Source organism: Ascaphus truei, chromosome 14, assembly GCF_040206685.1.
Source record: "Ascaphus truei isolate aAscTru1 chromosome 14, aAscTru1.hap1, whole genome shotgun sequence".
Classification (NCBI taxonomy): Eukaryota; Metazoa; Chordata; class Amphibia; order Anura; family Ascaphidae; genus Ascaphus; species Ascaphus truei.
In genome coordinates, this window is record NC_134496.1 from 53,240,361 (window position 1) to 53,265,640 (window position 25,280).

The following is a 25,280-nucleotide window of genomic DNA, read 5'->3' on the forward strand; positions in this document are numbered from 1 at the left end:
TTCCAGAGACGTTCCTCGTGCTCTTCTAGAGTCTTACCTAACACGATGATGTCGTCCAGGTAGACTAGGCATTCCCGGGGTTTCATGTCCCTGATTGTCTTCTTCATCAATCTCTGGAATGTTGCCAGGGCACCGCAAATGCCTTGGGGCATTCGGGTGAACTGATAGAACCAGAGGGGGCAGACAAACGCCATCTTCTCTTGGTCTTTGGAGCTCATTGCTACCTGGTAGTACCCAGATCTCAAGTCCAGCACGCTGAACCACTGGCTTCCTGACAGGGCGCTGAGGATTTCCTCTATTTGAGGCAGGGTATACTGGTCGTGTACTCTGCGGCTATTCAGAGTGCGATAGTCCACGCACAGGCGGACGGACCCGTTTTTCTTGCATACTACCACAATGGGAGAAGCATAGGGGCTACGGGACTCCGTTACGATGCCCAACGTCTCCATCTCCTTCAGGACGTCTCTCATGTCCTTCCCATCTCTGGGAGAGATGCTTCTGGAATGCTCCCGGAATGGCGTGGCGTCATTCAACCGGACCGTAAGCTTGGCGCTCTTGCTGCAGCCCAGATCATCTCGCTGATGAGAATACCTCCCGGCGCTTCTCCAATTTGGCACTCAGCCGTTCCTTCCATTCTGAGTAGGAGATGTAAGGAGGAAGAGAGTGGGGGACACAGGGAGGGGAGAGGGTGACTTACGGAGGAGTGGGTGACATGGTTACCTGAAGGTCCGAGCCACTCCCTAACTCCCGCTTGCCTTGCCTCTTCTGGTGATTGGACCAGTGTCAAAGGTTGTGGGGCCAACAGGAGACAAATATATATTATGTATACAGTGTAAAGACAACATATACTGTATGAGGAACATTTAAAGTGCCTTTGTTAAAGGTGCCGTTTGCTCATAAACCCGAAAACCCAGCAAACATGAATTCCCATTACTCCCCTCTATATCCTCTCATGATTCCCCTGGAGAGCTCAGAGATAAGACCGCCTGAACTCTGTCAGGATGTCTCCTATACCGCAGAACTAGAATGCTTTGTAGGGCGCTCTTATCCCCTTTTGAGTATCTGCTGGGGATGACACCAGCTCAAAGTTGGTGTTTTTCCATTGCTGAGGCCATGTGTGTTCACCCACTGTGCTCGGTACGGAGAGCATGTGGCACTGAACAGAGGGAATGATTAGCATTATGTGATCTCTACTTTACAGCAGACATCCTGAGCTTACAGCTTAACAAGTAATAGGCCTTCAGGAGCCAGGACCTAATAACATTCTCCTAGTGCTTTAGCCGACTGAGCTCTTTAAATTGAATGTTCCTGGTTTGGGCTGCGTGAGGAAGAAAGATGATTTTTTCTATTGCTTGGAACTTTCTTCTGCTTGTGTTAGTGGAGTTATTATGATTTATACTCTGTCTGGGAGGAAACCTGATGAGGGCATCTAAAAGGTGAAAAGGGGACAATGTGCTGGAATTTTTTGTACAGATTGCTTTAGCCGTGGGTTGGTAAAGCGGCGATGTCATCAGAAAAATAATGTGCCCATCCATTGCTTAGGTGTAATTATTATATTGCGAGTGTAACCCTCCGTGCCGGCTCTAAAGGAGTTTACATCGAGTTGGATATGTATATACATGGCTGTCTCAGACCAGGTCAGGGTGCTGGGTGTGTGCAGGCTGGGGTCAGTCTCTCAGACCAGGTCAGGGTGCTGGGTTGGTGCAGGCTGGGCTCAGTCTCTCAGACCTGGCCAGGGTGCTGGTGAGTGCAGGCTGGGGTCAGTCTCACAGACCTGCTCAGGGTGCTGGGTTGGTGCAGGCAGGGCTCAGTCTCTTATACCTGGTCAGGGTGCTGGGTCAGTGCAGGCTGTGCTCGGTCTCTCATACCTGGTCAGGGTGCTGGGTCAGTGCAGGCTGGGGTCAGTCTCTCAGACCTGGTCAGGGTGCTGGGTTACTGCAGGCTGGGCTCGGTCTCTCAGACCTGGTCAGGGTGCTGGGTGCAGTGCAGACTGGGCTCAGGTTCTCAGACCTGGTCAGGGTGTTGGTCAGTGCAGGCTGGGCTCAGTCTCTCAGACCTGGTCAGGGTGCTGGGTCAGTGCAGGCTGTGCTCGGTCTCTCAGACCTGGTCAGGGTGCTGGGTTCATGCAGGCTGGGCTCAGTCTCACAGACCTGGTCAGGGTGCTGGGTCGGTGCTGGCTCGGCTCAGTCTCTCATACCTGGTCAGGGTGCTGGGTCAGTGCAGGCTGTGCTCGGTCTCTCAGACCTGGTCAGGGTGCTGGGTTCGTGCAGGCTGGGCTCAGTCTCACAGACCTGGTCAGGGTGCTGGGTGGGTGCAGGCTGGGCTCAGTCTCTCACACCTGCTCCGGGTGCTGGGTGCAGGCTGGGCTCAGTCTCTCAGACCTGGTCAGCAGGGCCGCCAACAGAAATGATGGGGCCCAGGACAAATGAAAGGAGCTCTTTATTCTTTGTTGTTTGTGAGTTTTAAATTGTTGCACTTTTTATTGGGAATATTAAATGGTATTTTTGTACATATTGCACTAGGATCGGGCGCTTTCTTTTTTTTTGTTTTTCATAGATCTACTGGGAGGTCGTTAGTTCCATGTAGAAGGCTGCCATCCTGATTAGAGTGTCACCATTGATCTGAGAACATCACACAAGGATTATATCCACTCATGGTTTATTGGACTCTATATTGACATGTCCACTGTTTTTTTCCCACTAATTGCAATTTTATCATTATTATTTGTATTTATAGACACTAGCAATACATTGGTACTTTTATTATCTAGGATATTATATACATTTGTTCATCATTCATTTTTTTAGTTGTTACATCATTTTTTGGTATATTTATTTATGTTGGTGGCCCATAATATAGGGGCACATGATATTACATCAATTTTCCCATATATTATATATTTACAGGTTCATATAGATCCTTAAAGGCGCAGAGAAGCAAGAATAAACAGACGACTTACAAATGTAATGGGGATAAATTGGGGGAATCCTTGATGGAGAAGGATTTAAGAGTGCTGGTAGACAGCAGGGTTAGCAATAGTGCCCAATGTTATGCAGTAGCTGCAAAGGCAAACAAGATCTTATCTTGCATTAAACGGACATTGGATGGAAGGGAAATAAACATAATTATGCCCCTTTACAAGGCATTAGTAAGACCACGCCTTGAATATGGAGTAGAATTTGGGCGCCACTCCTTAGAAACGACATTATGGAACTAGAGAGAGTGCAGAGAAGAGCCACCAAATTAAAAAAGGGGATGGACAATCAGGGCCGCCATCAGAAATGGTGGGGCCCGGGACAAACATTTTAAGCAGGGCCCCACCCGTGTCGGCGGTATTGCCCGCCGCCCCCTCCCCCCCATTTCACACCTCACAAGCCTCCTCCCCATGTATTTCTCTCCCTTCTGTCTCACTCTCCCGCCTCGCATGTATTTCTCTCCCCTGCTTCTCACTCTTAGTCTGCATCCATGGAAGGACAGGCAGAGCTGAGCCGTGCGGACGCTCCGCGCTGAGCCCCGGCATCCTCAATGAGGATGTCTTTAGAGGGGGATCACGCGAGCGTCCGCAGGCGTGCTGAGGAGTTGGGTTTTTCAGCCGACAGCCAAGCTGTTTTTCAGAGCACTGTCGGCTGAAACATCCAATCAGCGCGAAGCAGCGTCAACGTCACGGCGCCGTGACGTCGGACCCGTGACATTGACATCGGTGCGTCGCGGGCTATTGGCCCAGCGATGTCACTGCCCCACCTCCCCCCACCTCCCGATCGCGCACGCTGGCTCGCCTGCCAGTCCATGGGATTGCTGCTGACCGGGCAGGCGAGCCTCAGCGTCAGCGCGGAGGAACGCGGGCTGAGGCTCTATGGACACAGCCTAACTCCCGCTTTTCTCACTCACCCCGTCTCTCCTCTCACTCTGTCAATTACCCCAAGCTCACTCATTCCCTCCCCCCACACAATTCCCCCCACAAGATATATACCAAAAAACTTCCCACCCCAATACAAAAAACTCCCCACCCCCAAATACATTTTAAAAAAGTCCCCACCCCCTCAAATATATACAACCCCCCCAAATGCATACAAAAACCCCACTTACCAAATACATATTAAAAAAAATAATATATATAACTATATATATATACACACATATCTATATTATATATATATATACATACACACACACACACACACACATATCTTACTGGGAATGTGTGTGTGTGTTTACATATATATATATACGTGAGGTGTGAAATGGGGGGGGGGGGGGGCGGCGGACAATACCGCCGACACGGGGGAAGGGGCCCTGCTTAAAATATTTGTCCCGGACGACCCTGCGCTGCGACAGGACGGCCCTGTACTGCGGCGGGGGGAGCCAGTCCTGCGGGGGGAGGGGGCCATGTGCTGCGGTGGGGGGGGGCGGTCCTGCAGAGGGATCTTGTGCTGCGGGGGGGCCCGGTCCTGCGAGGGGGGGTAACAGTGCTGGGGGAAGGGGGGTGACGGTGCTGGGGGAGGGGGGTGACGGTGCTGGGGGAAGTGGGGTGACGGTGCTGGGGGAGGGGGGTGACGGTGCTGGGGGAGAGGGGGTGGTGGTGCTGCGGGGGGCCCGGCGGCTGATCACAGCAGTTGCCGCCGGCCCCACTGCAGTCACCTGTTCTACAATGCTGCCCCCCCGCGCCGGGTCTCCTCTCGCGCCGGAAGCTTAAGCCACTTGACTTCCGGCGCTGCCGATAGGGAGACCAGTGCCGGATGCAGTTTTTTTTTAAAATATATATTAAATTAACGGGCACGGCCTGACCCACGGGGCCCGGGGCGCCAGTGCCCTTTGTTCCACGCGGTTGGCGGCGCTGTAGAAATCTAACTTATGAGGAAAGGCTAGCTAAATTAGATTTATTCACATTAGAAAAGAGGCGTCTAAGAGGGGATATGATAACTATATACAAATATATTCGGGGACAATACAAGGAGCTTTCAAAATAACTGTTCATCCCACGGGCAGTACAAAGGACTCGGGGCCATCCCTTAAGGCTGGAGGAAAGGAAATTTCACCAGCAACAAAGGAAAGGGTTCTTTACAGTAAGGGCAGTTACAGTGTGGGATTCATTACCCATGGAGACTGTGATGGCAGATACAATAGATTTGTTCAAAAAAAGGTTGGACATCTTTTTAGATGGGAAAGGTATACAGGGATATACCAAATAAGTTTACATGGGAAGGATGTTGATCCAGGGATTAATCCGATTTTTGGCATTAGGAAGGAATTTATTTTTCCACTTATGAGATATCATTGGATGATGTGACTCTGGGGGTTTTTGTTTGCCTTCCTCTGGATCAATAAGTAAGTATAGATATAGGATAAAGTATCTGTCGTCTAAATTTAGCATGGGTTGAACTTGATGGACGTACGTCTTTTTTCAACCTCATCTACTATGTGACTAATGTAGGTTAGGGCAGGGAAGCGCAAACTTTTGCAGCTGCGCCCCCCTGCCTTCACTCCGCTGGTGCTCGCGCCCCCTCCCTTACCTTGATGCGGCGTGAAATGACCCGCAGCATCATTTGACGCGTGTGACATCATGTCACATGACCACATGGCATCAATTGATGCCGTGTTGCCATGGACACTAGTGACGCCGGCAGAGTCAAGGTAAGTAATAGTGTTGCAGAGGCCTCACGGTATCCCCTGGCAGTTAATTTTAATGCCTCTGGGAAGAGCGCGGGGCACCTGAAATGGCCCATGCCCCCCACAGAAAAATCTCCTGCACCCCACTTTGCACACCGCTGGGTTGGGGGCATAGGGATAACGTGTCCTATGTATAGGGGCAAAGGTGATGCAACTCTGGGGCAACAAGAGCTGCTCCATGCGTATCAAAGAAAAAGTCCTATTCATTTGTCAATTTTTATACATACAGGCAGAATTTGCCCCAGAATTATGCCACTTTGCCTTTATACATAGGCCCATATACAGTAAGTGACTTGCCCAAGGTCACAAGGAGTTGGCTCTCAGAACAGAGGTTCCCTCATTACTCCGCCCATTATACTCTGTATATACCCATACTGTGTGTACCTTCTACCGACCCCAAAGAGATACTGTACCACCTCTTCCCTTCTCTGAACGTGCGTCTCTGTCTCATAACCTCAGGTAACTGTGCTAAATAAACATGAGACGGGCATAAAGTAAGGGCATTTCCATTCAACAGTAACGCCAAGTTGTTATGACACCATTTTGAAAGGGTTTACAGTATGTTGAGTATGGAGTTCTTGTTTTAACTTAATCCAGCACTTGGAGCACTGATTTGAACAAGCTGCGTGAAACCATTTGGTCATTGGGCACAGATGTTCACTAACCACGTCTCATGTCGTTTCCTTTTCTCTTCTTACTTCCACTGGAAGCTGAGAACGCAATAAACCACGTCACCAGTCTATACCCTTAAGGGTCGTCTGTTCAATAACCTTGACGGCTGAACCTAGAGTGTGTCCTTCCAATATGTTCTAAAGCGGATGGAGGACTTTGAATACATGAAGTATAAACTTTATTACCACCAACCTTTCTACATGAATACACAGCTGCAAGGACATATACTCTGTGTTGTTATGAGAAGAGGTTTTCTCCAGGCATGCATTATTTTGTATTGTACAGGGACCACCTGTTCATGCTCTCTGTTCTGTACAGGTTTCCCTGTGAGGCCTGGTCCTCGCTGTGGAGGGCGGCACGCGCCTCTCACCAGTCCCTCTCCTCCTTTCTACCTGGCCCCAGAGTCTCCTTGCTTGTTGTCCCACTTCGCGCTGTGGCGCGTCAGCGAGCAGGGGATACAACAAGATTGTGTACCGGTGTGGCGACGTGTCACATGGCGCGCAGAGCCAATGAATAGGGGAGATTGCTGGCAGCCTGGCATGACCGGAGGGCGGGGGTTGATATATATACACACCCACACACACACACGCTATGTACATTCTCCTTTTCAGCATCTCCTCGAACCAATGGCAGCCTATCAAGTTCATGGTCACGCCCACTCGCCCTGTTTAGGCCACACCTACTGCGCCTGCGATCGCTGCAGAAAGCTGCCTACAGACCACAGATCGCAGTTTAGCACTGTGCACGCGCTGCCAGAACGCCAGGCGCGCATGCAGCGGGACCTTAGCCTAAAGTCCAAGTATTGACAACAATGCATAAATAGAAGAGCAGGCCAACATGGACTTTACTGAAGGAAGTGTTTAAAGTCGAAGGATACCAACGTTTCCGCTGGACAAAGCGAGGTCACGGGAGGGATAGTCACAACATTGGTATCCTTAGACTTAATATGAATACATTTCCTTGAGTAACATCGGTGGCACACTGCTCATCTATTTATGCTTTTTGTGTGCTTATCCCATTTATAGCTGCAGTCAGGTGTTGGGTTCTAAAGGTAGATAAGGTGTTACATGCCTGAGCACTTTTCCTGCCGGCAGATACCCTCTGTGTTGCTAAATTGGAACGATAACCACATAAGCCAAGTGCATTGATTCATCAAACACTTAATAAGAGATAAGGATTTGTATGCACATCCCTTACAGCAAGCGACCACTTCATACAAACACAATATTAGGAGTTAATTTACAGCAAACAGTCCTCATGAATGCTGAGCCTCCTCTGGTCATCAAACATATTAACCCTTTACTTCTGGCCATGCCTGCGGAGCTCGGTCACTGTGTGGGCTGCTTTGTGGTTGGGGCCTTATATGCAGATTATTTGAGAAGTTCCTTCTGATCTGTACTTCTCAGCAGACATCCTGAGCATACAGCTTTACAAGTAATAGGGCTTTGGGAACTAATAACCTTCTCCTAAACAGACTGACAGATTGTTCATTGAATGTTCCTGGATTTGACTGATTTCTTGTTTGCTGCTGTATTCTCAACAGAATGTGCTCCAGATACATTAGCGCAGAGCAAACATATGGACAAGAAGGCCAATATCTAGCCCGCAGTATGGTGGATATCGTCATGCAATGAGACGCAGTATTCACATGATGCAGTTACACTTAACACGTCCTTCAATGCATTGTTTGTCGGATATATTCAGAGACTGCTTATGCGCTGGGACATCACCCTACCTGTGTGTTTAAGGATGTCAGAAACATACTGGGACATTTATAAATGGCCATCCTACAGGGCAAGACATCTTTATTTATTGTTTCCCCCTTAACACATTATTTGGCTATTTCATATATTGTTTGTTTCACGTTATATCTCTTAAATCCTCCTAAATGTGTTTTGTTATCTAAATACATTCTTTAATTACCAGACAGATCCGGCACCTGTCGTTTCTCGCTGTGGATGAATAATCCTTTTGACGCTTTCTGCAGTAATTATTTTATTTACGTAGGGATGCGTTCCAGGGATGCCTATTTGTATCTGTTTTATGCAGGCATGTATAAAATGGCCGCTGATTAGGGAACAGAGAACAAACATATTTAACTCTGTCACTGCTGAAGCGACCTGCAGAGAATGGGGATTCTTCCCGCTCCAGCGGATTCTTAGCAAAGTCTTCCAGCTTTAGCAAAACCGGTGTAAAAAAAAAAAAAAAAAACCCCAGCACCTGGTTTATGAAAGAACAAGTAATCCCAATGTGCCTTCTTTCACAGATGGTCACAAACAGTCTTCGAAATAACAAGAAGTGATATGTTTAGAGTCGACGTGTTCTAATGCTGCAGCACAATAGCCACCATGAGAAGGGCCATGAATTTCAGATGGTGGTAAGAAATGATCTATTTTGCCGACCGCGTGCTGGGATCAATCAGCTGCTCTGTGGTTGGTGTCAATTAGCAGAAAGTGTGATGCAAAAAGGATATTCTAAACCCTGTTTGATACCAAGTATTCTTTCTTCTACCAATTGCACATCTTTTTCCCTGGCCGGAATGAAATGCGGCTTTTAAGTCCTACGTAGGAATAATGTTTAGGAATGGACTAAGCCCCCTGTAAAACCCTCCATATGATTTCACCTCTTGATGTTTTTTTTTCTTTGATACTCTGAAGGGTTTGTGTTACCGTTTTACCTGCCATAACCTTCCAGCGTCTCTGTTAATATAACCAGCAGATACATAATGAAGAAAGCATTAATAAGAGGCAGAGGCTGCAGTCACCATGCAATCATTTATTCCAAATGGGTTTTCGATCAGGAAATACAATTTGTATAACTCGCTATTTTGCCGTTCAGTTTCCTGAATCTTGTTTTGACAAAAAAATCGTTCTTAATTGTAACAGATTATAGTAGAGTGGGAAATTGGTTTATTTCTCGTCCTTTCTATCCCTGCAGGCTGCAACCATTCCTTGAGAAAGATGTCTTTCTCTCACTATTAACTGATAGATTTTTAGAATAATTTTCTGGATAGTATCAGATTCTTTAAGTAGTTATGAACTTCTAAACATGACTTTCTGGGTTACTGGACCTGTCATAGTCCACTCCTCACAAGTACATTTACATTGTATTTGTGTGTCGAACACCTTTTGGGTTAGTGTCAAGTGGTTTATATTGGAGCCCCTCTGAAAAATCAACTCCACTAACCAATCAGATGTCTTCAAAGACAGGGCTCTGTAAAGAAGAGACAAAGGAACTTAGAGGCAGCCGAACAGCTCACTCTTGTTTCCCAAACCTCGTCCAATCCCATGGGGTTTGGTCATTGTAGTACCTTTGACATATGTTTACACTTGGCAGGAGTTTAAGAAAAGTGAAGTTAAAGATGCCCAAATAGATACACCCATTTATAGCACATGACGGTTTTCTTTACTGCTCCCATTGAAATTCCCCACATCGCAAGGTGACATACCTGGAGAATTACAGGTGTAAAACACATTGATACATTGATGCCAAGAGCTGCATGTTTAACATGCCTCTTTAGGCTCCGTATTGAAACCAGTGAGAGGCTGTAAACACGGGTATTTAGCAATACATGACCTACCATTCACTTTAAACTACAGGAATCCCTCGATATACGGAACATATACGTTCCTGAAAAGTTATCGTGAAGCGAACCCTATTTTCCCATTGACTTCCGTTACATGAACGGAGACAGAAGAAAGTCACAATTAAGAATGGAGCAAACCTTTTTAAGCACATTTAAGGGAACATTGATCATTTTATGTTAAAATATTAATAATAATGGTTATAACAAGTTACAAAGTAAAAAATACTGTAATAATATTTATTTCAGATGAGAGTAGCTTCTTTACTATTATTTTTGAGCTCAAACCATGTGTTACAATGTACAGTAGGTGAGTTCCAAATTCAACTAAAAATTCACCTTCTCAGTGAAACCCTGGAACCAAAGTGTAATAATGTCATTGACATTTAAAGGGTTACATCGGGTGAAAAACACATTTTATACCAAAGTATCACCAATAAAAAAATGTGTTTTTTTTAAATACCTTGTTTGTAAAAATGTTGAGCTTCTCCCTTTTTCTGATATCACTGGGTGTTCAACAAGAGATAGCGCAGGCAAAGCCCTGCCTTTCTCTCCCCTTTTCTGACAGTCACATATCCACAAACATCTGTTAACTCCGTGCTAATAACGGGACATTGTGAAATTATATAACGGACGTTATTTTCCCTGCGGGTAACTCCTGTTCACAAAGCTAATTATGTGCAGTATATCTCATTAGCATAGGTGCGTCGCCAAGTTAAAGCTGCAGACCAAGCAATATCCTACAAGTGTTTTTTTTTTAATAAATCAGTTCTGTACTATGAGAAAATATATGTAGCATTTGTTTTTAAATAAGTCTGAATTACATTTTTAATGTATTATAATGTAACAAGCATTTTTTGTTTCTATAGCAACCATTTACATAGTCACGTCCCCTTCCTCTTCTGAAACAGGCTCTGGCACACCCCTTTTTGAGCCCTGCCCTCTCTCTAGCAGTGGACCAATTGTATCTAGGGACTGCCTGGTCCCATGATCTTCACCACAGAACTTTGCATCTTTGGTCCTCTTCTGCTGCACTGACAGCCATTTAGTGAACCCCTGAGCTGAATCTTTGACGATCAATCCCAGGAGAACGGATCGATTGGCAATTTAGCTAATTTCTTATCATTGTGTGGGTTGTATTGATGCGCATATTAAAGGGGGGAGGGAAGGAAAATGCAGCTTGGACGCTGCTCACCTCACTGTAGTGACATCGCTCCTCCAGCTGTTTCACCACCAAGGTAACCCCTAACCTTACCCCTAACCCTAAAACCCTTAATTTAAACCCCTAATACTAACACTAATCCCTACCCTAAAACCCCTAAACCCACTTACCCTTTACCCTAAAAGCCCCTACGATTTTAAGGGTATCCTTAACCCCTCGACCATAACTGCTGACACCCCTTAATATACTTACCTTCTTGGCGAAATGGCCAGTGGTGGGGTGGCTGTGTTGAAGGTTCGCTTGGCGGCCAAACGCCAGCGCTGACATGGTCGTGGCAAAATGTCCAGTTCCGCTAACTAACGTCTCGTTAACTCCCTGTGTAAATGATACCGGAGCTCTGTGGGTGGCGCTGTTACAGGGAGCACCTCTTCGACGCATCATTAGCTGTTATAATTAACACAACGCCATTAGCGGCCAATAACCGCACTTCAGACTGTTAGTGCGCTGTGGAGATGTATACTAGCACTAACTGAAGCGTTAACTTAGGTTAACACCTCTGTAAGTCAATAACAGACTTGAGTGGATCTGGAGCAAAGACAAACATTCCCCATCCAGACCCCAAACAAATGCAATGTGTAATTACTTTCAGGCGGGAAGAAAAGCTGATCATTTTCTTTCAGAACAGTTAGATGTTTTTTAAATCAAAGCCAATTGTATTGTTTAATTGTTTAGAAAAGGTTGTTTTTTTTACTGGATACATTTTAAAGGCTTTCTGGGGTCATTTAAGACTTCAGTGGTTTCCAACCTTTTATTGGTTAAGGAACCCTATGTGAAATTCTGAGAAACCCCAACCCTCTCTAATAGCATGTCTGAGATCAGATGCATTGTAAGGAACCCCAACCCTCTCTAATAGCGCGTCTGAGATCAGATGCATTGTAAGGAACCCCAACCCTCTCTAATAGCGCCTCTGAGATCAGATGCATTGTAAGGAACCCCAACCCTCTCTAATAGCGCGTCTGAGATCAGATGCATTGTAAGGAACCCCAACCCTCTCTAATAGCGCGTCCGAGATCAGATGCATTGTAAGCAACCCGACCCTCTCTAATACAGGATTAGGCTTTTCCGTGGCTGAGATTTGGGTATTAAAAAAATCTTTTAATATTATCAACATTTATTTTCAGCATTTCCATTTACTTGTAGGAGACTTTCCTCAAGGTATGGCAGCAGAATACATGTGATCAGGTTTCCCCAGAAGAAGAAAAACATTGTATTTTTTTTTACTGAGTGGGAATTGAGCTTTTAGTTCCTTCTTAAAAGCACTTAACCAATTAGGATGTTTTCTGTAAATAAAGCACTTGCAAGGTTATTTGCTAATATTTTTTTACAGCATCATCAAAACTTGAGTGCTCCCTTCCATAGTCAATATTCCTGAACACCTTTCAAATAGTAATTATAGTTAATTGTTAACAAAGAGAAACAAACTTCCAAAATGGGAATTCATTTTTGCTCATCTAATGTAATTAGTAAGTTCATTGTGTTCCATTTAACCAGGAAGGCAGTTTGGCTCAGATGCTATGCCAAATAAAGTCAATATTTATTAGTGTTAATGTGTGTTCAATGTAATAACCTCCAACCGCAGAGACAAAAATTTCCACGGTATTCAAAAAATATTTTAAGCCAAAGGGGAAGATTGATGGCGCATGACTCATTCATTATATCAGTACCCAGAAGACCGAAAAGGATGCTCTGATGCTCAGAAAAATGCTGAAAGAGGTCATGTCAAAATGTGTCGCCCGTTCAATCTAAAACATATATCTGTGTCCCTGCGGCATCAAAGTCTGGTTTTGATGTATTTAAATTACAGACCTCAGAGGTCATAAAGGGGTTAAATAATTTCCAAGGTAACACAAGGGCTGTTTTGCAAACAACCGACTATATTAACATGAAATGATGTGCAGCAATACGTCGTCACTACTCCCCTGTAAAACGTCTTCGTCCTCCTGAACCTCTCCCCTCGGTGAAGGTCACAGGCACAGAGAGCTCACGTGTCAAGGAGGTGACCGTATCTAAAAACCTTACGTTCCCTGAGGTTAACTCATTCATATCCTCAAAGCTAACTCCACGACTGAGCCACTGATTGAGCCACCTGTGCTGAAGCAGGGATTTCCTTAAGACCTGCTGGTGACCGTTGAGGGCTGGAGTTGGCCACTCCTGACCTAGGCATATTATCACGTTGTTGTAGCATACATTGCATTATCTTCTATTAATGTGCATCTTAGCGTTACTCTAATCCTGAGCTGAAGGTGCAAACTGAGAAACAGAGGAGAGGGAAATAATGCGGAGAAATAATGCTATGTTAGTAACACTTACCTGTTACCTAGTGATATTATAACCAAGTTTCAAGCTAGTCCCTTCCCACTTTCCAAGTTGGCAGGTCAGTTTCATTTTGCTGGGTTACGACAGATCCAATGCAGATCATTCTTCCTGTAATTATACAGGTTAATAAGAATTTTAACTCAGGGAGTGTTAGGACCTGCTACGGTCATGCCTTGAGAGTGGCAGCAGGCTTACAACGCTTTGGCCAAAGGGTTAAACTAAATTACCCCTTTTTCAAGAGAATATATAGGTATTGCACTGTGTATTTTTGTCACATTGGAAGTAGCTTTGGGCATCTTTATCTGTTTTTTGTTGTGATATTATAACCAGTTTAAAGAGAATAGAGAAGAGATCCCAGGACAGAACACTGTGGTACCCTCGCGGAGAGATCTATAGAGGAGGAGCTTAGCAAACAAGACACTGAAAGTACAATGGGAGAGGTAAGAGGAGATCCAGGATAGAGCTTTGTTACGCATATCAAGAGTATGGAGAAAGTGAAGGAGAAGAGGGTGGTCCACAGTATCAAATGCTGCAGAGAGGTCAAGCAAAATGAGCAGAGTGTAATGACCTTTGTCTTTAGCAGCATAGAGGTCATACGTTAGGTTAGCAAAATAGACAATATATGTTGTGCGAGCACCTCAAAAATCATATACTTTATTATTGATATTATATAAAAGAATAATATTCAATACTCAAAACATAATTATGTATTGCAATGCAGTGAATGCTCAGCCAGAGATTACACTACATACACAGAGTGAGGGGCATTTTATAGCCAGAGGCGCTAGTCCATCTTTTTGGGAAGATTCGGTATGTTCCCCTTGGCTGAGAATTCACTGCATTGTAATGCATATATTTTACCTCTATTTTCTATGATTTAGGTCATTTTTGTGCTGTGACTGATCCTGTCACACTATTCTAATTGGGTTTGTAATTTGGAGTCCTGTTAATACCTAGGATTGTATTAAGTTAACGTCGCGTCATGTGACAGAACGCAGCTTCGGGCTCTGGGCCTGAGAGCTTCACCTTTTCATTTTGAGTTGGACTCCCTGAGTTTGTAGGCAAAGAGAGAGGGAAAGTGAGGGAGGAGAGGATGCCAAAACAAACATGGAAACAGGTAGACAGGGAGAGGACAGACAGGCAAATATTGCACGTTGGAAGAAAACAAAAAAAAGAATATCAGCTCCAGGCTAAGTGGCCACGGCAATAAGAAAAATAATACTAATTAAAGTGAGAGCAATGTCCGGGTAATAAATGCACAGCGGGGAGAAGGGGAGACATGAGAGGAGGGGGGGGGGTAAAGGAGTACTGGATGAGTGGGGTACTTACAGGAAGGTGAGTGAATCCCACTGAGCCGTGTAACCCCATAAAATGCTTCTCCTTCCCCCGTCTCTCCCAACCGGCTGCGGCATGGAGCCACACGCTCACTAGACGTCACCGCATGGCCGCTCCTTCCGCATAGCTGATACAGACGGTGAGATAATGGTTACTCACCTCGTAATGTCCCCGGTGGCGTACGCGATCCGTGATAGAACAAAATTGAAAAAATGATCGAAATGACTTCCGGACAAAACACCATAGTGGGCGTGAAACGCGTGGGAGGAGGAGTTTTGTTTTTGTTTGTTTTATGTAGGCGAATAAAGATTTTTTTACTTCCCTTGATCAAGGGAAGTAAAAAAATCTTTATTCGCCTACATAAAACAAACAAAAACTCCTCCTCCCACGCGTTTCACGCCCACTATGGTGGTTTGTCAAATATTGCACGTTGTCTTGTATTATTCAGCATTGTACATTTTCCTTGCACTGTTCGCACATTATGCAATGTTTGCCCTAGTTACAATGACTTAACTCCTTTGCTTCCCGTGAGGCCAGCAGCATGTTGCATAGCAATGCCTTGCGTGCCTCTCCAGAAGCAAGGGAAAACGGCACCACCTGTGCTGAAGCAGAGATAGCCTGAAAACCAAACCTTTTGGGGGTGTCTTGAGGACTGGAGTTTAGAACCCCTGGGTTAATGGCAAAGTGCGTCCTTTCTTTATTTTTTTTAATCGGGCTTTGAAAGTTTAACAGGTTTCCACCCCAGGTACCTAACAAACAAATCACGGGCAATGCGAGGGCTAATGAATTTCCAGCTGTGCGTGGGATTGAGGGAGAGCCAGCTCTGTGTCTGCTTATTGCAATACTGCTCACACGAGCTGCCATTCTATGCCAGACAGAACCTCAGCACAGTGCGAGCAGGTCCCTGCCAACGCCCAGAACTTCACAGGTTACTGACACGCATCTGTCTATATAGGAGTATTTTTCTGACAAGTATTTTTCTTGACTAACTATACTGTGCCTTAGATTTTGGGGTATGGCCCCCAAAATAAAAATTCAACCATCAATAGAAGAAAGTAGCCGCATGCTTCATCATTGCGCCCGCGTTTAAAAGCAAAAGATTTCCCCAAAGCATTCCGTGTTTTCCACGTAACCAGACCACGAGTGGGAGTCAGACCTGACTTTTTTAAATAGAACTTTAACTTTTTGAAACTTATTAATTCTCTTCTTTTTTTTTTATTTGGTAAAAAGATACCAGATTAACCAGTTAAGTGACGTTATCACAATCACTGGACGGCCAGTCTTTTTTGCTTGTTTTCATGGGTAGATCTGTCAGGGGGCTGTGAACGTGATCTGAGCTAAACCTTCTCTTCTGTCCACATCCCCGTGGTGATGTCATTGCGGAGGAGTGATCACATGGTCATGACTTCCCACAGGGGCCATACTTTGGTACCGTTGGCCCCTTCTAGCACTGGAAGGGTTAATTGGAATTGCACCTTGGGTCCTTTTAAGAGATTTTACCATAAAAGATACATTGTGACTAGACCTGCTTTCCATTTTCACCAGTAGTAGTGGAAAGGCAACAAGGCATAGTGCAACAAGGCATAGTGTGACAAGGCATAGTGCGACAATGCATAGTGCAACAAGGCATAGTGCGACAAGGCATAGTGCGACAAGGCATAGTGCGACAAGGCATAGTGCGACAAGGCATAGTGCGACAAGGCATAGTGCAGCAATGTATAGTGCACAAATGTATAGTGCAACAAGGCATAGTGCAACAAGGCATAGTGCAACAATGCGTAGTGCAACAATGCGTAGTGCAACAAGGCATAGTGCGACAAGGCATAGTGCGACAATGTATAGTGCAACAAGGCATAGTGCGACAAGGCATAGTGCGACAAGGCATAGTGCGACAAGGCATAGTGCGACAATGCATAGTGCAACAAGGCATAGTGCGACAAGGCATAGTGTGACAAGGCATAGTGCGACAATGCATAGTGCAACAAGGCATAGTGCGACAAGGCATAGTGCGACAAGGCATAGTGCGACAAGGCATAGTGCGACAATGCATAGTGCAACAAGGCATAGTGCGACAAGGCATAGTGCGACAAGGCATAGTGCGACAAGGCATAGTGCGACAAGGCATAGTGCGACAAGGCATAGTGCAGCAATGTATAGTGCACAAATGTATAGTGCAACAAGGCATAGTGCAACAAGGCATAGTGCAACAATGCGTAGTGCAACAATGCGTAGTGCAACAAGGCATAGTGCGACAAGGCATAGTGCGACAATGTATAGTGCGACAAGGCATAGTGCGACAAGGCATAGTGCAACAATGTATAGTGCAACAAGGCATAGTGCGACAAGGCATAGTGCGACAAGGCATAGTGCGACAAGGCATAGTGTGACAAGGCATAGTGCGACAATGCATAGTGCAACAAGGCATAGTGCGACAAGGCATAGTGCGACAAGGCATAGTGCGACAAGGCATAGTGCGACAATGCATAGTGCAACAAGGCATAGTGCGACAAGGCATAGTGCGACAAGGCATAGTGCGACAAGGCATAGTGCGACAAGGCATAGTGCGACAAGGCATAGTGCAGCAATGTATAGTGCACAAATGTATAGTGCAACAAGGCATAGTGCAACAATGTATAGTGCAACAAGGCATAGTGCGACAAGGCATAGTGCGACAAGGCATAGTGCAACAAGGCATAGTGTGACAAGGCATAGTGCGACAATGCATAGTGCAACAAGGCATAGTGCGACAAGGCATAGTGCGACAAGGCATAGTGCGACAAGGCATAGTGCGACAATGCATAGTGCAACAAGGCATAGTGCGACAAGGCATAGTGCGACAAGGCATAGTGCGACAAGGCATAGTGCGACAAGGCATAGTGCGACAAGGCATAGTGCAGCAATGTATAGTGCACAAATGTATAGTGCAACAAGGCATAGTGCAACAAGGCATAGTGCAACAATGCGTAGTGCAACAATGCGTAGTGCAACAAGGCATAGTGCGACAAGGCATAGTGCGACAATGTATAGTGCGACAAGGCATAGTGCGACAAGGCATAGTGCAACAATGTATAGTGCAACAAGGCATAGTGCGACAAGGCATAGTGCAACAATGTATAGTGCAACAAGGCATAGTGCGACAAGGCATAGTGCGACAAGGCATAGTGCGACAAGGCATAGTGCAACAAGGCATAGTGTGACAATGTGTAGTAAACACACAATTTCAGCAAGCTCTAACAGCAGAACCCACCACATTATATATGTGTGTGTGTGTGTGTGTGTGTGTGTGTGTGTGTGTGTGTGTGTGTGTGTGTGTGTGTGTGTGTGTGTGTGTGTGTGTGTGTGTGTCAAAAGGAGAGCTACTGAGTGTGGACAAATGTATACAACAAAAGACAAAGATACCCAATGCTACATCCAATGTGACAAAATACATAGTTACATACTTCAATGTCAGTATTCTGATGAATAAGGGTAATTTAGTTAAACCCTTTGGCCGAAGCGTTATAAGCCTGCAGCCACATCACGGCATGACCAGTATGCAGCCACGTCACGGCATGACCAGTATGCAGCCACGTCACGGCATGACCAGTATGCAGCCACGTCACAGCGTGACCAGTATGCAGCCACGTCACGGCATGACCAGTATGCAGCCACGTCACGGCATGACCAGTATGCAGGTCCTAACACTACCTGTGAGTATTCTCATTAACTTCTGCTACCTGCTAATACAGGTAGTGTTAGGACCTGCATACTGGTCATGCCGTGACGTGGCTGCATACTGGTCATGCCGTGACGTGGCTGCATACTGGTCACGCTGTGACGTGGCTGCATACTGGTCATGCCGTGACGTGGCTGCATACTGGTCATGCCGTGACGCGGCTGCATACTGGTCATGCCGTGACGTGGCTGCATACTGGTCATGCCGTGACGTGGCTGCATACTGGTCACGCTGTGACGTGGCTGCATACTGGTCATGCCGTGACGTGGCTGCATACTGGTCATGCCGTGACGTGGCTGCATACTGGTCATGCCGTGACGTGGCCGCATACTGGTCATGCCGTGACGCGGCTGCATACTGGTCATGCCGTGACGCGGCTGCATACTGGTCATGCCGTGACGCGGCTGCATACTGGTCACGCCGTGACGTGGCTGCATACTGGTCATGCCGTGACGCGGCTGCATACTGGTCGTGCCGTGACGCGGCTGCATACTGGTCATGCCGTGACGCGGCTGCATACTGGTCATGCCGTGACGCGGCTGCATACTGGTCATGCCGTGACGCGGCTGCATACTGGTCATGCCGTGACGCGGCTGCATACTGGTCCTGCCGTGACGCGGCTGCATACTGGTCCTGCCGTGACGCGGCTGCATACTGGTCATGCCGTGACGCGGCTGCATACTGGTCATGCCGTGACGTGGCTGCATACTGGTCACGCTGTGACGTGGCTGCATACTGGTCATGCCGTGACGTGGCTGCATACTGGTCATGCCGTGACGCGGCTGCATACTGGTCATGCCGTGACGTGGCTGCATACTGGTCATGCCGTGACGTGGCTGCATACTGGTCACGCTGTGACGTGGCTGCATACTGGTCATGCCGTGACGTGGCTGCATACTGGTCATGCCGTGACGTGGCTGCATACTGGTCATGCCGTGACGTGGCCGCATACTGGTCATGCCGTGACGCGGCTGCATACTGGTCATGCCGTGACGCGGCTGCATACTGGTCATGCCGTGACGCGGCTGCATACTGGTCACGCCGTGACGTGGCTGCATACTGGTCATGCCGTGACGCGGCTGCATACTGGTCATGCCGTGACGCGGCTGCATACTGGTCATGCCGTGACGCGGCTGCATACTGGTCATGCCGTGACGTGGCTGTATACTGGTCATGCCGTGACGTGGCTGCATACTGGTCATGCCGTGACGCGGCTGCATACTGGTCATGCCGTGACGCGGCTGCATACTGGTCATGCCGTGACGCGGCTGCATACTGGTCATGCCGTGACGCGGCTGCACACTGGTCATGCCGTGACGTGGCTGCACACTGGTCATGCCGTGACGTGGCTGCACACTGGTCACGCCGTGCCGTGGCTGCATACTGGTCACGCCGTGACGCGGCTGCATACTGGTCATGCCGTGACGCGGCTGCATACTGGTCATGCCGTGACGTGGCTGCATACTGGTCATGCCGTGACGTGGCTGCACACTGGTCATGCCGTGACGTGGCTGCACACTGGTCATGCCGTGACGTGGCTGCATACTGGTCATGCCGTGACGCGGCTGCATACTGGTCATGCCGTGACGCGGCTGCATACTGGTCATGCCGTGACGTGGCTGCATACTGGTCATGCCGTGACGCGGCTGCATACTGGTCATGCCGTGACGCGGCTGCATACTGGTCATGCCGTGACGCGGCTGCATACTGGTCATGCCGTGACGTGGCTGCATACTGGTCATGCCGTGACGTGGCTGCATACTGGTCATGCCGTGACGTGGCTGCATACTGGTCATGCCGTGACGTGGCTGCATACTGGTCATGCCGTGACGTGGCTGCATACTGGTCATGCCGTGACGTGGCTGCATACTGGTCATGCCGTGACGTGGCTGCATACTGGTCATGCCGTGACGTGGCTGCATACTGGTCATGCCGTGACGTGGCTGCATACTGGTCATGCCGTGACGTGGCTGCATACTGGTCATGCCGTGACGTGGCTGCATACTGGTCATGCCGTGATGTGGCTGCATACTGGTCATGCCGTGACGTGGCTGCACACTGGTCATGCCGTGACGTGGCTGCACACTGGTCATGCCGTGACGTGGCTGCAGGCTTATAACGCTTCGGCCAACTTGTTTAACTTAACAACATGGCATAGTACAACATGATATAGTGCAACATGATATAGTGCAACATGATATAGTGCAACATGGCATAGTACAACATGATATAGTGCAACATGGCAAAGTGCAACATGATATAGTGCAACATGATATAGTGCAACATGGCATAGTGCAACATGATATAGTGCAACATGATATAGTGAACATGATATAGTGCAACATGGCATAGTACAACATGATATAGTGCAACATGATATAGTGCAACATGATATAGTGCAACATGGCATAGTGCAACATGATATAGTGCAACATGGCATAGTGCAACATGATATAGTGCAACATGATATAGTGCAACATGATATAGTGCAACATGATATAGTGCAACATGATATAGTGCAACATGGCATAGTGCAACATGATATAGTGCAACATGATATAGTGCAACATGATATAGTGCAACATGATATAGTGCAACATGGCATAGTGCAACATGATATAGTGCAACATGATATAGTGCAACATGGCATAGTGCAACATGATATAGTGCAACATGGCATAGTGCAACATGATATAGTGCAACATGATATAGTGCAACATGATATAGTGCAACATGGCATAGTGCAACATGATATAGTGCAACATGGCATAGTGCAACATGATATAGTGCAACATGATATAGTGCAACATGATAGTGCAACATGATATAGTGCGACATGATATAGTGCAACATGATATAGTGCAACATGGCATAGTGCAACATGGCATAGTGCAACATGATATAGTGCAACATGATATAGTGCAACATGGCATAGTGCAACATGATCTAGTGCAACAAGGCATAGTGCAACATGATATAGTGCAACACGATATAGTGCAACAAGGCATAGTGCAACATGATATAGTGCAACATGGCATAGTGCAACATGATATAGTGCAACATGATATAGTGCAACATGATATAGTGCAACATGATATAGTGCAACATGGCATAGTGCAACATGGCATAGTGCAACATGATATAGTGCAACATGGCATAGTGCAACATGATATAGTGCAACATGGCATAGTGCAACATGGCATAGTGCAACATGATATAGTGCAACATGATATCGTGCAACATGATATAGTGCAACATGATATAGTGCAACATGGCATAGTGCAACATGATATAGTGCAACATGATATAGTGCAACATGGCATAGTGCAACATGATATAGTGCAACATGGCATAGTGCAACATGATATAGTGCAACATGGCATAGTGCAACATGATATAGTGCAACATGATATAGTGCAACATGATATAGTGCAACATGATATAGTGCAACATGGCATAGTGCAACATGATATAGTGCAACATGGCATAGTGCAACATGATATAGTGCAACATGATATAGTGCAACATGATATAGTGCAACATGATATAGTGCAACATGGCATAGTGCAACATGATATAGTGGAACATGATATAGTGCAACATGATATAGTGCAACAAGGCATAGTGCAACATGATATAGTGCAACACGATATAGTGCAACATGGCATAGTGCAACATGATATAGTGCAACAAGGCATAGTGCAAAATGATATAGTGCAACATGATATAGTGCAACAAGGCATAGAGCAACAACGCATAGTGCAACATGATATAGTGCAACAAGGCATAGTGCAACATGATATAGTGCAACAAGGCATAGTGCGACAATGCATAGTGCAACAACGCATAGTGCAATAATGTATAGTGCAACAAGGCATAGTGCGACAATGCATAGTGCAACAAGGCATAGTGCAATAATGTATAGTGCAACAAGGCATAGTGCGATAATGCATAGTGCAACAAGGCATAGTGCAACAAGGCATAGAGCAACAAGGCATAGAGCAACATGGCATAGTGTGTCAATGCATAGTGCAACAAGGCATAGTGCAACAAGGCATAGTGCAACAAGGCATAGAGCAACAAGGCATAGTGTGACAATGTATAGTGCAACAAGGCATAGTGCAACAAGGCATAGTGCGACAATGCATAGAGCAACAAGGCATAGTGCAACAAGGCATAGTGTGACAAAGTATAGTGCAACAAGGCATAGAGCAACAAGACATAGTGTGACAATGTATAGTGCAACAAGACAGTGCGACAATGTATAGTGCAACAAGGCATAGTGCGACAATGTATAGTGCAACAATGTATAGTGCAACAAGGGAGCTTCCCCAGAATCAGAGTACAAATATCTCAGGAAGGAACTGAACTCACATGATAAACACCACCCAGGCCTTCCAACATCTGGCAAAGGGAATAGGTACACGTTCATTCCTCTAGAGATGCTCTGAGAAAGTGACTTTTATGGAGACCTCGTAACATATGCTGTTTATGTACAAAAATACAATTTTGCAAACAGATCTTTACACTGTATTTATATATACTTTTATTCCCAATAAAATGAATATTCCCCTTTGTTAAATGTATACTGTGTATGTATATGTGTGTGTGTATGTATGTATATATATATATATATATATACACACATATATATATATATATAAACATCATGTTCAGTCCTTGCATCCACTGCTGGATGAAGCCTCCCTAATGATCTTCCAGGTACTGCAATTGCAAGCTTCTTTTCTCCATGTGGTTCCCACACATTTTGGCCCTTGTATATTTTGGCTATAACTTTGGCGGGGTGTCTCTATACTGGAATTTGGGTTTGATGGTGAGACATACAGTAGAGGCAACGCTTATTCTAACATTTGCTTTAAACTAGCCGGGTTACATTCAGCGTATGTGCTGGGTATGTTCTGGGCTAGTTTGAGGCACGTTTAAAGCATTTCTGCATTGACTAACGACCCATAGGATTAACACAGCAGGGATCCCTGGCATTCCAATTCAGTTTGAATGGGACTGCCAGGGACCCCCGCTGTTAATCTGATAGGCCATTAATCAATGCAGAAATGCTGGGGCTAGTTTAAGGAAAGTTTAAGGCATGTATTCAGAATGTACCTGGGTGTACCTGGGTCTTTTGGGGAATTGCCACTGGTTTTTGTTAGAATAAGCATTGCCTCTACTGTATAGTACCATTACCGCGAAGAGAAACTTTATGGTCCCTCTTTATACATCAGCACAGCCTCCTGTGAAAGGCCTAGGGGTAATATTATATACAGTATTATGCATTATTTCTTATTTTGTGTTTCTAATGTGTTCTTCCGTTACAATGTATCTGCAGTTTGTATAGCGAAGACCTTACGAAAGCAACATATTTGTAGATTTGGGTATTTAAGTGGCATTATGTTTTTTTAAATATTCTAATGTTTACCACTATTGTCTGGGATCAGAAAACATGGCTCGTTATAGATGAGATATATGGACATCTTCTGTCTGTATTATTAGGACTTAATATAGAATCTTAATTTTTCAATAAAAGATTCCCTTTATGTATACCATTATGTATGTCACCGTTGTGTTTTGCGGTGACCAATAAGTATCACATTTTATATACAGTATATAGGACAGTATGTAGCAAATTGTGTTGACTGAACATCCTATTAAATAACTTGTAACAGAGTTTTGTTGTGATACATTGTGTTTAATCACATATGTTAGATAATATTCTTATTTTAGTAACACATAATTTCACATATGGTTCAATGACATATGTAAATAATGTATTTGTGGTTAATAACTTTTTTAGTTTTTCTCAGTCCTTGGTTTATGTATACAGGTTCACTATCCCTGATTCTGACATCCCCAACTCAGCCTCGCGGTCCTGTCCTGTTTGTGGTGAGCACTCGTTACAGGATTACAGAGAAAGTACAATGACAAATTGACTCAAAAACATCTTCATTTATAATATGCCAATAAAAACACGCAACCTAAAACCAGGTAAAAGGATTCCTTTCCCTGGCTGGGATTGTGCGAGGTTGGGTGAGAGATTTGCAGAATTAAATCTACACGAGTAACGACTTCCTGGTAAGTATGTCCTGGACTTTCATTTAGAGAGTAAATAGTATTTATAATAACAGAGATATTATTCATCTCACAGGAGAATTAAGGGAAGTGACTTTTACATAGTTACAATAACATCTCGTGCTGTGTAACTACACAGTACCACGAGGCAGTAACACATGACCCTGTGACATTGCCCGCAGAGGCAGTGATGCAGTATGTATTTCTATGCTCTGCGTAAGCAGTAATGAGCATCGTCAGTACTTTACTGGTGACTGACCCAATTCCCCCTATCCCCAATTAGGTTAAAAAAAAAAGATCAGGGATGTACTGAAGATGGAAATATTGCCTCCTGGACAGCTGCAAACAACTGGCTGACTTCTCACAGCTCTTCTTGTGCTGCATGACCAGGTCCTTGGGTGCTTAAATAATGACATGAACAATGTTACGATGGCCTTTTACTCATGGTGCATCACTGTAAGATCCCCCAAATTACTGTGTCAAGCTGCCTTACGTTCGTATTCCAGCAAAATGAACATTTTAATACTAACCCTTAGTCAATCCAGACCAGTGTCACTCAGAGTGCCAATTAACTGCTCCATGCTTCCGCTCTGGTTAATGCGTTTCTTATTGACCTGTTCTATTGCATTAATTTCTGCTTGGCATTTTCCATGTCTTTTTTCCCTAAAACTTTATACTTTCAGGCA